The sequence below is a fragment of the Gymnoscopelus microlampas genome (genome assembly GCF_963454915.1).
Source record: "Gymnoscopelus microlampas genome assembly, chromosome: 7".
NCBI classification, from domain to species: Eukaryota; Metazoa; Chordata; class Actinopteri; order Myctophiformes; family Myctophidae; genus Gymnoscopelus; species Gymnoscopelus microlampas.
In genome coordinates this window covers 54,452,037-54,463,539 of record NC_139944.1, presented here as the reverse complement: position 1 = coordinate 54,463,539, position 11,503 = coordinate 54,452,037, and the positions used below count along the sequence as shown (strand labels likewise).

Here is an 11,503-nt window from a genome sequence, read left to right as displayed (position 1 = left end):
TTTCACCAACCTAGTACTCTGCAAAGTCACATGAGGACTCATACAGGGGAAAAGCCATTTGCTTGTTCAGTTTGTAACAAAAGCTTTAACCACCCTCAAAAATTGAAAAATCACATGAGGATTCATACAGGGGAAAAGCCATTTGCTTGTTCAGTTTGTAACAAAAGCTTTTACCAACCTACTACTTTGAAAAATCACATGGGGATTCATTCAGGGGAAAAGCCAGTTGCTTGTTCATTTTGTAACAAAAGCTTTAACCATCCTCAAAAATTGAAAAAACACATGAGGATTCATACAGGGGAAAAGCCATTTGCTTGTTCAGCTTGTAGCAAAAGCTTTGCCCAGTCTGAAGAACTGAAAGGACACATGAGGACTCATACAGTGGAAAAGCCGTTTGCTTGTACAGTTTGTAACAAAAGCTTTAGTCAAACTAGATATGTGAAAAATCACATGAGTACACATACAGGAGACAAACCCTTTGCTTGTTTAGTTTGTGCCAAAAGCTTTACCCGGTCTGATACAATGAAATTGCATATGAGGATCCATACAGGCGAAAATCCCTTTGCTTGTTCAGTTTGTAGCAAAAACTTTTCCTGGTCTAAAGATCTGAAAAAACACATGAGGATCCATACAGGAGAAAAGACTCAAACAGGCTAAAAGCCCTTTACTTGTTCAGTTTGTAGCAAAAGCTATAGTGATACTCAAAATCTGAAAAGACACATGAGGATCCATACAGGCGAAAAGCCCTTTGCTTGTTCAGTTTGTTACAAAAGCTTTACCCAGTCTGAACAACTAAAAGTACACATGAGGACTCATGTGGACTTTTGTTGTAAAGAGTGTGGTAAAGTTTCTCTTTCCAAAGGTAATCTGAAAACACACATGATGATTCATAGTTGCAGTTTGTGTGCTAAATGTCTTGGTCAAAGTTAACGCTCAAACTCACTACTGTTAACTCATTCACTGCCAGACTTATTTCTGGCTGCGTTTGCCCACTGCCAGCTATTTTCGTTTTTCTTACCTTTCAACTGGTCACAGAACATTTATATTCACTATGATTGCTTGTTCGATCGTTTGTAAACACACACGGTATCCGTGTGCATCACCCAGAGAAAAAAACTTTTCAACCGGGATTTTCTTGTAGCAGCATGTGAATATACCATATCTCGCCAAAGATGCACGCTTTTCTTACCTTTTCAACTGTCAAAATAATCTTTTGTTGACTAAATCAACTGTAGATTTATACTAGTCAACTAAAATATGCATCAGAATGCTGGTGTCTTCCTTCATCTTCATAAAAACTATAAAGCTAGATAACATGAAAACAGTCTTCAAAAGTCTGTCTGTAACCCTGCCTAACCTTAAAGGGCAAGACCACTTTGGTAGATGTTTGGGTTGTGTAGTTACCTTGCCATGATGTAATTCCAAAGGTGGGCAAGAAATCTAAAATAATTGCTCAGTTGATTACAACAACTCTTTCAGCACATAAACGAACACAAACAAAGTTGATTCAGACAATACAGAACATCACAAAACCCAGTACTGTTTGTTTTTTAATACAAAAATTCACTTCCTGTTGATTTTGCTATTTTTATTAAGAAGAAAACCCGGACTGGGTCCGCGGATCTGGATCTTCAAATAGTAAAATCAGCAGGAAGTTGACATTTATATTAAAGAAAAACAGTACTGGGTTTGGTGATGTTCTATATTTTCTGAATCAGCTTTGTTTGTGTTCGTTTATGTGCTAAAAGATTGACTTTGAGAGCTGTTTCAGCGTACAATGTAAGTCAATAAGGAGCATATTTTTAATTATCAATTTCTAATCAATGGAGCAATTACTTTTTATTTCTCGCCCATCTTTGGAGTTGGCAAGCTAACTACACAACCCAAACCTCTACCAAAGTGGTCTTGCCCTTTAAATCCTGTCACATCTGTATTTATATTCTTTTTTTCTTTTTTTTTTACGCAAGACCTTTCTGTTTGCCACAGCCTTTTACTGAGGTTATTGATTCATTAAATGATGTATTTTATGTTATTGTTTTCTATTTCAAATCCTTATTAGCTAGTTTTAATTGTATACAAATGTCCTTTTATAATGTGTTTCAGTATTCTGACAATGTATTCATAGCAAAAGTCGCAGATCTACAAGCTCATAGATCTAATATTTTTGAAAAGGTGTGATAAAATATAATATGCCAATAAAGCCCATTGAATTGACATACAGAGGAATCAACAGAGGACGGGGTGATGACACTGGCTTTGGATACAATAATAAGTCCTGGACTTGTGAATGTAGAGTCATTTAAAACAGTTTCATTGTGCGTTACATTTATAATAAAAAGTAAACTGTCCTCCCTGTCTGTCCTTACTATCTGCACTCCAACAGAGTAGGAGAGCATCTCGACTGCATCTCACCTGTACACCTTCCAGTCCACAGTCACTGAACCCCGGCCCTCTATCCTGCGGGTTCTCGGTTAGTTACGGCTCTTCAGTGTCTCTGTCAGTTAGAGTAGGTACAGTAGCATCCTGTGTCCTGCAAGTACACACACACACTCCTTCACAAAAACACCTGCTGAAATGATAGAGTGAACACACACACACACACACACACACACACACACACACACACACACACACACACCACCAACATTAGTGTGACAAATGTCCGAAAGCCTGTTAAACAGCGACATCTAGTGTCATGATGACGTAGGACTAGTGCTTACACCCACCATTAGCAAATCATACATCGAGGTCACAATGCGTCACATGACGTATTGTGAGCTTGTAGATCGTCTATTTTCAAAGGATTTTTTTATACATTGTATATACGTTTCAAAACTTGTGAAATGGGACATTCTGCATAAAGAGTACTTTCTACTTTTGGTACTTAAAGTACATTCTGATGGCAATACTTTTGTACTTTTACTCAAGTAAATATTGAATTCTGGACTTAGGGCACGGTCCCACTGCACTTTTATTTTACCTCTGGGGCGAAATCTGCCAATGCTTTGTCAATGCAACTGCGTGGATTCACTGCGCAGGTGTCTCGATACGGTGACGAGGAGGACGGCAGGAGCCCTGTGGGGTGGATAGCCGTGCGGGGACCCCATTACTGCCCCAGTGACAGAGACATCGACGGCCTCAAGGACGGCTGGGACGAGCTATTGGCCAGCGGCCGGCCTGTGAACTTCCGGACGGTGAAGGAACTCGCCCTGAACCACGGGGTGCTCGGGGGTTGAAGTGGATGATATTTCTGGACACTGGTTTCAAGGTCGACCACGCCTGTGGGAGAGCGTGGCCAGAGCGACGGTGGACGGCAAGATCAGACCCTGTATAGTGAGCCCCCATGACCCCAGCATGACCCCAGCAGCAACAGGCATGTCATCTGTGCCTACGAGGAGGAGAACCGGGTCATGAGGTTAGATTCGGCCATCCGTGCCGCGGGGGGTCAAGTGTTCGCTTTCTTGCAAGCCCGACGTGCACACCTGCCTGCCTGGGGATCTACCGCAACAACCGCTGGAAGCTCCGCCCGACCATATATGAGAGCCGGTTATTGTGTACCCAGGCGTTACCTCATCATCAACACAGTCGGCGATCTGGAAGTCACATGATCGGGCCCCGTGAGAGCAAGAAGGTGCATCTAGCCCAGAGGGTGTAGATAAACCCATTAAGACCTGAGGCGATTCTTAAAAATGTTTTCTAAATCCTAATAGTTTTTTGAAAAAGATTTTAAAGATTTTTCAAAAATAGCATATCTACAAGCTCATAGCGCGGCACTCGGTGCCGCGCTATGAGCTTGTATATCTGCTAGGAGGCATCAAAAGCAGATGCATGGATTGAAGAATGAAACAATTTGCATTTTTGGATTATCTATTTTATTCATGTTTTGAAATGTACTCGTGACCCATAATAATGTGTAATGGATCCAGACCCACTGTTTGGGAAACAGTGCACTAGACTACAGACACACCACTCATTAGAACTATTCATGCTTTATATTCACTGTTGATGGATTATACTTTGTACCTATAGAATAGCCTGTACATTACGTTAGCTCAGTCTGAGTGAGGGTGTCTAGTGTCAGCATTTATTTGTTCATTCATTTGTTATCTTTAGTTTAGCATCTATCTACATTTTGTAGGTGGCAATTTGGCACCACAGTGCCCTCTAGTGGACGATGTTGTTGACGTTGTGTCAGCATCATTGCAGTTATAAATAGCAGTGGTGTAAAGTAACTAAGTACATGTACTCAAGTACTGTACTTTACTTTTTTTTAAACTTTACTATAGTATTTCCAATTTTCAGTACATTTACTTCTACTCCACTACATTTCAGAGGCAAATATTATACTTTTACTCCACTACAATTATTTGAAAACTTTAGTTACTATTTACTTTGCAGATATAGATTATTACATTATAAAACATACATTAACCACTTTAGCCCTATTTTATACATAGGCTATTTGAAAATAGCAGATCTAAAGTCCAACTGCAAAAATATACTTTTTGGCCAGAAAATAAAATATTTCACCGGAAGGAAAAAAAAATGTGGTTGCTCCACTGCGCCCTCTACAGATCCGGTCAATGGAATTTTTCTATTGACCAGATTTTTCCTTCCGGTGAAATATTTTCTTTTCTGGACAAAAAGTGTATTTTACAGAGAAGGTGGGGTTCTGAGAGGCTTTCCACCTCCGAGAACAGACTTTCAACAACACAAAACAGCCTTTGTTTCGGTGAGTAATGAAGTGGTTTAGTTTATTTTTACTACAGATAGAGCCCTAACAGGACAGTTTAATTCCTTGTCTATGAGCAGAGCCGAGCGCCTGGCAGAGCGTTAGCTACGCTCTACCTCATTGGTTCTCAAAGTGGGGTCCGGGGACCCCCAGTGGTCCTTGAGGGAGTTCCAGGGGGTCCCCAGCTAAATGATGGATAGTTAGGAACCAAATGGACCCTCATGGGTCGGTAACTCTGATAGTGTACAAATGGAACCAAATGGACCCTAACGGCCATTTGTACACACTCAAATTGGGGTTCCAGAGAAAGAAATGCCATTAAATGGGGGTCCGTAGCCTAATGCATGTCAAACTGGGGGTCCTTGAAATGAAAATGAATCACTGCTAGAGCCGTAAAAATCTTCTCTTATGGGGGTCCCTGGCATATCTTTTCAAATGGGGGTCCGCGGGCTAGTAAGTGTCAATTTGGGGGTCCTTGACATGAAAAAGTTTGAGAACCACTGGTTCTACCTAGCCATGGTTCACATGACGCTTATGACGTCATGTTTCAGATGGTTCTGGGGACTTGCGTCTCTATGGGTAGATCAGGGCATTGCAGGTCTGATGCTAGTGCTAATGCTAATGCGGCACAATAACACTGGTCTGCGGTTTTGTTTACGTTTCGTAACCCTGGTGATTATTAATGTATCTGCACTAAGCGGTGAGTCAAAGCTGTGTTTATTATCATTGTTCATTGGTTGATAATATTGTTTGTCTGTGTATCTATGTATTGCTGCTCCCAGTTAGCCTTACGCTTCGATTTGGTTTGATTTATCAAAGCTAGCAGCTAAGCTAGCTATGCTAGCGGTAGCTGCTAGCTTTGATAAATAAACCAAATCAAAGCTTAATGTCACACTTTATCATCAGCTTCTATTCTACTGAACTGAGCAATAAACACACTTTTAGACCAGTTGTCTGAATGTTAAGGCTTTTGCTTTGATAGTAGCTGTAGAATACAACCCTCGTAGACGTATTTATGATTCTGACGTTTTCAATCTACGAGAGTTGTAGGGTTCACCCCCCATGGACACAGGGACTTTCTGCACTATGCCCCGTAGACACTCCAAACATGTACACATTGAAAATAAAGGTGCTTACCCCAAAGCCCCAAGTGTTAACTCTTGCTACGGGGTAGTACTTCAATGTAATAATCCATATCTTTCAAAAAAGAAGTGTTTTAATGCCGTCTGTGGCCGAACGCCATTTTTTACATCTTTACATTGAGTGTAATTCCGGGTTTCACCAGATGGTGCGCATCACTACCGCCCATTGGGAACTTCCGATAGAATTGGCCACAGACGGCATTAAAACACTTCTTTATTGAAAGATATGGATTATTACATTAAACTACTACCCCGTAGCGAGAGTTAACATTTGGGGCGTGGGGGTAAGCACCTTTATTTTCAATTTGTACATGTTTGGAGTGTCTACGGGGTATAGTGCTGAAAATCCCTGTGTCCATGGGGGGTGAACCCTACAACTCTCGTAGATTGAAAACGTCAGAATCATAAATACGTCTACGAGAGTTGTATTCTACAGCTACTTTGATAGAAATTTTTACAGCTAGCATCGTTAGCACAACAATGCTAGCTTTACAATGTGTTATCAGAGTCATAATGTTTGTATGGGTGGATTTCATCAACACACTATGTTGTCATTAAGCTGTCAAAATGTTACTTTGGCCTTGTTTTTATGGAAAGTAGCTTCATTGTAGAGTGTAGTTGTTTATTTGGGCTTGTTTCCTCATGTTTAAACTTTTTATTTAGTCAATTGAATACTTTATTAACAGTTTGCAGATTGTACAGAGGTACGGTTTACAATGATTGTTAAAAGGATAACACTGAAAGCCCTAGGGGCTTGTTTCCATTGTGGTCCTGTGTATTCAATTCATTTAGATTCATTAAGATTAAACAGTGGTTCTGTTCATGTCAAGGAAAGGAAAGGACCCCCAATTTAACATGTATTTCTCCACAGACCCCTATCTGAAAATATACACATTTTTCTGTTAAAAAAAAAGATTTGTTTTGAAATGAGTAGATCTACAAGCTCACAACACAACAACTTTGAATATAACATTGAAATGACAAAATGGTTGCCAATGTATTTTAGTTTTATTATTATTATTTATGTTTATTCATTAATATTCATACTTTAATACTGTGGTTCTTAACCTTTTCAGGCCGCGACCCCCCAAAATAATCATATTTGAACTGGGACCCCCCACCCTGACAAGCATTAGAATTGTAGGCATTAAATGTAGTTTCACTCGGTTCCACATATAAATATGCGACTATGCAAGGTGTTTTGAGCATGTAAATCGGCTATTTTATTTATTTTTGCCTCTTTATTAGATAATATTTGACCATTTGGCCAATGTTTAACTTTTTCTTATAGTATAGTTTGTTCATTACTTTTAAAACAGTAATGGTCAAAAGTAATCAATGTGCAGATACCCTGTATAGATGTATGCTGTATGTTGGTTTGTTTACTATTGAGTGAGAAAACAATTTTGCACATTAAGCTGGTCACCCCCCCCCCCGCCCCCCCTCATTTGAGAACTACTGCCTTAATACCTCCAAACTTACATTACTTATTTGATTGGTTTAACTTTAACCTGTTTAAGAAAAAAAACAATACAGGAATATACAAAGAAGTAAAGAGAAACATATCATTATCATTATACTTGGAATAGCTCAGGGTAGAAGACTGGGTTAAGCACTTTTCTCCCTTTTTCTTTTTTGTACATTAATTATATTTGTCTCCGCCAGGCCGAAAGGCATGGCCCAGACAATGTTTTCCGTCCGTGTGTGGTTCCGTCTGTGAACAGCTAATCTCCGGCACCGTTGGCTTGATTGCAGTGAAACTGTGCACATGCACTCCCTGGATGCCAGATCAGAACCTCTGCCCCAAATATTTCACATGGGCCTGTTATAGCGCCACCAGGAGGCAGATCTTTGCAAAACACATTTTTTGACAGTACTCCTACAGACTTTGTGCACACATCACATACATTGGTACAGATTATCTCTATAGTCTTAAAACCAAACGGGTCTTTCAGATTTTTCATATTCCATCCTGATTGGCTAAGATTGTCTTCCAAAGTTTGCAGGAGAGGTCCGTTTTGAACAAAATACCTCAAATCATGAACACAGCGACACCTGTGCTCAGAGGAGCACTTTTTCTAGTTTGTGTTATCCTTTTAGCTCAAATGTCTGACTGTCCCTCGTGCTGTTTACATTTCTGTCTAAGTATTCAATCAATCAAAAAAACAGTGTACTTACCTGTGGAAAGAAAATGGACATCATTGTTGAAATGAAACATTGTAATCGTGGGCTACCTGTGTAACTTTGTGAAAATGCTACATTCTCTATGAAGCTGCCAGAGAGAAAGGCAGCAAGCGTATTGAAGTCTCCTCTTTTCAGGGCGTAACATTCTCAGCTGGTTGACAAGATGGAAGGAGCTGCATGGATGCATTGGGGGGCTGTGGAGACCAGAGAGACTGGCCTGGAGACGTTCACTGGGGGAGAAGGAGGAGGAGAACATATTAGCACCCCCCATGGCCTGGAGGATCACAGTGATGGGAAAGTGGCTGAACATCCCAGTGAAACAGAGGTTAGTGGATTCAATGTGATCTCCTTCCTTTTGAAAAGGTTCACCTGGAATGACATGACCAACATAGCCTGGACACCAGGTTGAAAGTCTTCAGTGTTCAATTGTGCAGCAACTACATTTATTTTAATTATGATATAACTATAGTCTAAATGGAACAGTCACGTGTCTGTGTGTGTGTGTGTGTGTGTGTGTGTGTGTGTGTGTGTGTGTGTGTGTGTGTGTGTGTGTGTGTGTGTGTGTGTGTGTGTGTGTGTGTGTGTGTGTGTGTGTGTGTGTTTGTGTGTGTGTGTGTGTGTGTGTGTGTGTGTGTGTGTGTGGTGTGTGTGTGTGTGTGTGCATCCAGAGAAGTTTCTGTATTATAAATAGCCTGCACCTTTGATCCTAGCCTAGAGGAAACTTGTATGACCAAGGTCATTAAATACCAACCACTCCTACATACCATCTCAGAGCTGGGTTATAGGTGCAGACATTATACCCACAGACTGGTTGTTAGAAGGTTTCAACAACTTGCTGCCCATAAAGGAGGCAAAAAGGCTGTCTCTGCTATAATCGCCAGACGCTGCTACTTATACCCATATTGTAACACATATGCCATGTGAATGTAACCTTAAATTCAGCTTAGTGTTAGTTCAGGCACAGAAGGCAGGAGGTGTACAATATTCGCGCACTATCCCCCGGATACACTGTACGATATTTGACCCGATTTCACTGTCGGGATGTTTTTTGGTGATCGCCGAGAAAACCACCGATCTCAATCAAGATCGGGCGTTCCTCGGCGAGGTGATGCTCGCGCAGTGTGTAAGGTACTCCGAGAAGATCCACCCCGATAAAGTGCGGTTGGCAAGGGGTTCCCGACAACTTTTAAATATCCAACATGTTGGATATTTGGGGCTGTCGGACCCGATCTAGAGCCACGCTACAGGTAATGAGAGCACATTACAGCCACGCAACTACACTTTAGAAATAAGCTAAAAAAAACAACCACCAATATTTTTTACAAGCAACTCGCTTATAATAAGTGGACACGGCAACACTGCTTCTGATCTGAATTGCACCGTGGTTGACTTTTTGAAGTCAGAGAGAGCGAGAGAGAGACATACAGATAAATAGAGAACTATTTAATGTCAATCATTAGCCTTTCACGTTTTCGTGAGACGTTTGGAATAAAAAACAAATGTATGTATTGGGTCGGGATCACATCGTGGTAAAATATCTTGCAATGAGTGAACCCCTGTCGCCGACCAATATATATATTATATATATATATATATATATCCCGATTTCAAGAGAGAAACTCGTGCAATGTGAAATGCTTAACGATCGGTTTACTCGCCGACCATTTCAAATGTCGGGCAGTGTGTAGGGGCCCTTACACCCACAAGTCAGTCTGTCTCTCCACGTTCAACCTCACTTCATTCTCATTCGCTACAATTTGACTCACACACGCCTTCATTCCCACAATGCATCTCAGGCTTTTTAGTATTTTTAAGCAGACCAACATCTCTGTTCATTCTACACGCTCATCATTGTTTAGATCAGGGCTACTCAACTTAAGATGGCTCAGGGGCCACTCAGCAAAATACCAAAAGTCCAAGGGGCCGCAAGCCAAAAATGACGGTCCTATTTTGGATTTTTCGATTTTGGAACACACACTACACATTGTTATTGTTATAAGAAAATGTACATTTTGACATCATATTCTTTTCACTGGACCTGTTTATTTTGTGTGTATGTCCAGTGGCATCAGTTAAGCAAAAGCCAAGGTATGGCAAGGTTAGGGTTGCCAACTCCCAGAGATTGAAATAAGGGACACCTATCCTGGGCGCGCGGCAAAGGCGCGCGGCCGAAAAAAAAATGGGGGTCAAACCCCCCCAAAAACCCGAAATGCATAGAAAACTATGCATTATACCTGTAACAATTGATGTTTGTTTTTGAAAGAAAAAATAGCAACCCATATATTTGAACGGAAATGTATATTTTTTATCCTGTGCCTTTTTTTTTTTGGTTTGACCACAAGGGGCCGCCAAGACGCGGGCCGCATGCGGGTTGAGTAGCGCTGGTTTAGATTGATTGATTGAATACTTTATTAACAGTTTAAAAAAAAAACACAGGAAAGTACAGCTCAATACAAGGTCTGCTAAGATAGTACGGCGGGAAATTGACGTTTTCAATACACGATAGTGCACTTGGTGATACAAGCGAGAAATTTGGCACAGATGTCCTTCATATGACCCTAATTGATAATCAATCTCTGGCCACGCAAAAATCCTAAGATTTCAAGATGGCCACCACCAGTTGGCTGCAACTGGGCCAACATTTTGGACTACATCACTTTGCTGTGGCTGTAAATCTTTGATTTCCCCTTTATTTTAATGTAGGAGAATATGTTCTGAGGGTATTTCTACCAAGCAAGATAAAAACAATAATATTAGGTTCCAATATGGCGGCATATTTTCCAATATGGCTGCCGATTAATGAGCTTGTAGCACATGTATTTGTATTAATTACCATACACAGAATCAATTTATAGCACATTTTAAAGTGATTTGGTAGCTTTTTAATGACCTAGGGCAACAGACTTTTCAATATGTTCACCAGTAAAAATACAAAAACTTGTATATGATGAAAAAATGTATATAGGGATATTTTCTCAAACAGGTGCTGACCTTTTTCTCTTTCCGTGGAAGGACAAAACTGTATGGCATCTGCTGAATGCATGAAAGCTGATGCATTTTCATGAAGGGGGTCCTTCATGAAAATGAGGTCCTTCGACAGCTTTGTGTCTGGGTAGCTCAGTTGGTAGAGCGTTCACCTTCGGATCACATGGTCATGGGTTCGATGGTTACATGGCGGCTTTCCGACATGTCGCCTTTCCGACGTTAACGAACCCTATACCTAACCCTCACCCTAACCCTAACCGCACGCGGAAGCCACTAGTCGGAGTGGCGAGATGTCGGCATGGAAGACGGTTACCGTTTCGATTAGGATCAGTGTATGAGTAGGTACGGTGAGTGTGGCGCTCCACCTCAGCAATACCAGGGGGTCTATAAGACCCCTGCGTTCTCAGCTGATACTGACAATAAGTCTCAGACTTACTTAATATGAACAAGTGCAACTGCT

The 11,503-nt window shown here is 40.9% G+C and overlaps 1 pseudogene across 1 annotated transcript; it reads left to right on the top strand.

Annotated features, from left to right (window-relative positions):
• The first annotated feature begins 3,011 nt into the window (after positions 1 to 3,011).
• LOC311048654 (UPF0696 protein C11orf68 homolog) lies at positions 3,012 to 3,608 on the top strand (annotated as a pseudogene). Its single transcript has one exon. The product of its transcript is annotated as a UPF0696 protein C11orf68 homolog (transcript).
• The last annotated feature ends 7,895 nt before the right edge of the window (positions 3,609 to 11,503 follow it).